General features: G+C 41.9%; 1 pseudogene; it reads right to left on the bottom strand.

Moving 5' to 3' along the window:
• Positions 1–393: 393 nt before the first annotated feature.
• On the bottom strand, positions 394–1,365 carry LOC125516578 (annotated as a pseudogene).
• Between the last annotated feature and the right edge of the window lie 993 nt (positions 1,366–2,358).

Raw genomic sequence — 2,358 nt, 5'->3', positions numbered from 1 at the left:
ATTGATGAAATACCTGATAGATGAAGACTAAAAATTGCTAAATCAACTGCTCCTCCAGAATGGTTGGTAATACCACTTAAGGGCGGATAGACTGTCCACCCAGTGTCTCTGCCCACTTCTACTAAGGCTGAGCTTAATAGGAGCAAGAGACTTGGTGGCAACAACCAGAATGATATATTATTTAATCATGGAAATGCCATGTCAGGTGCACCTATCAGAATCGGAACAAACCAATTACCAAATCCACCTATCATCGCCGGCATAACCATAAAAAAGATCATTAAAAAGCATGAGCTATTATTAAAACATTATAAAGTTGATGATTCCCACCAAGAATTTGATCGCCGGGTCGGGCTAATTCCATACGAATCAGTACGGAGAAGCATGTGCCCATCACTCCTGCAATGGCACCGAAGATGAAATAGAGAGTCCCAATATCCTTGTGGTTAGTAGAGAAGAGCCATCAAACCATATTTGTCATTTTTTATTTGAGAAATGAAAACTTTCCTTATCAAAGAGGGGTCGTGGGGCTGGAAGAGAAAAAAAGAGGGGCCCGCCCGGGGGCTGGAAGAGAAAAGAATCAGAATTACTGAGCTACCCCACTCTTTTTTTTCTAATTCCCTTCTAAGATCCTCCGACTTAGACAAGTCGAGAGCATGCTCGTGCTCAGCTCTTTCGAGACTTGCCTTGCTCTTGGGGATTTCTTCCCATCAGATCCTCTGTTCCACTTCCAGGCACCTCCTTGCGGAGCTTTCCGCCTCAAGGAGATCCCGGTTGTGGGAAACATCATCTCTAAAGAAAACAGATCCTCCCTCATTCTCCCGCAGATCTTGATAAGACGCTTGGAGAACAGTGAAAGAATTAGTTGCGTGAATATGGTCCAGATAGGAACGAAGTGCTTCATCGACCAAGTAGGGCTCGATCGGTAGATAAGGCCCTATTCTTTGATAAAGCGCCACAAATTCCTGAATGACATCTTGTCGCATACTAGACAGCTTTTCTTCCATTAGGAAGAGCTTAAGTCGTCCAGGTATGTCCTCCAGAGGGGTATTGTGATTAAGCTTGTTCTGAATGAACGTAACCCATCCAGGATCCTGCTCGTAAAGGCTCAGATAGAAGTTTAGCCCTGCTAAATGAGCTAGAGCTTGGGGATCCTGAATCTCTGGAGGAAGAGTAATAATGAAGGAGGCTCCGAAAAGATTGCAAATTGGGAGAAGAATAATCGAAATAAAACGCACTATAAATAAAAATTGACAAATAGAAAATAATAAAAAAATCGTATATATAAGGAAACTTAATACAAAGGTGCAAATAGAAAGCAGTAAACCTGCTAGTGGAGAAGAGCCATCGAACCATATTTGTCATTTTTTCTTTGAGAAATGAAAACTTTCCTTATCAAAGAGGGGCCGGGGGGCTGGAAGAGAAGAACTTGAATACTAAATGCTGGAAGAGAAGAACCTTAATACTAAACCAAGTTTCGGGAACTTCTTGGTGACTTGATTGGTTCCCTTCCCCCAATTTGCAAAGGATGATTCCCATGAAGGTGATCTCGATCACCATTCTATGGTATTTTTGGATGCTTTTGAGAAGCTTTTCCTTTTACCTAATGCCGGCTACCGACAACTTACTTCATGCTATTAACACTTATGACTGAGCCGCACTTGCTTTCCAAAAGAAATTGAAACTATCATGCCTGAGACTAGCCAATAGAAGAAAGAGCCACAAGCAAGCCATAGCAGCATCCTTTTTCTTCGCTTTCTTCAACAATGCGAATTTACCTCACTCCTCGTCATAACTCAAATACAAATTCGAGTTCCAAATTGATATTTCCTCACGTAAGCAATAAAATGTGAAACCAATATTCATCATGAAACTTCAAACACTGATGATTGTGAGGTTCAGGAAGAGAGACGACGTAGGCTAAAAAATTAAATAGAAAACCACCCCTTAAACTCATTTTCTCAACATTCTTTCCACATCAACTAGAGAAGTGGAGAAAATCCAATAAGGGGAGGTCCCGGTGAATACAAATCAATTGGAAACCGAACCTCGCATTCATGTCTCTGACAAGGCTGTCTAAGCTAAGCGGCCATGGACCCATGGACCTGGGGAATCTGAACCATTAGGTAGAGTTTCAGCTGAAAGAAAACCAGGTCAATCTTCCGATCGCGAGTCTTTACAAGCTTGAAACAACTTAAGCACAGGCGGGAGTCGCCCCTTTTAAAGTCAGTATTTATGTAGTGCTGAACTAACGAGCGGATACCTAACCTTCAAAGGAGAAGAAAAGACAGATGTATCTTTCATTCATATCGATCAGATGTGCTTTGCTCAGGACTCCCATTTTACCATTGCTTAAGC

The sequence above is a fragment of the Triticum urartu genome, chromosome 6 (assembly GCF_003073215.2).
Source record: "Triticum urartu cultivar G1812 chromosome 6, Tu2.1, whole genome shotgun sequence".
Classification (NCBI taxonomy): Eukaryota; Viridiplantae; Streptophyta; class Magnoliopsida; order Poales; family Poaceae; genus Triticum; species Triticum urartu.
The sequence above is the reverse complement of the archived record's forward strand: the minus strand, read 5'-3'. Positions and strand labels throughout refer to the sequence as shown.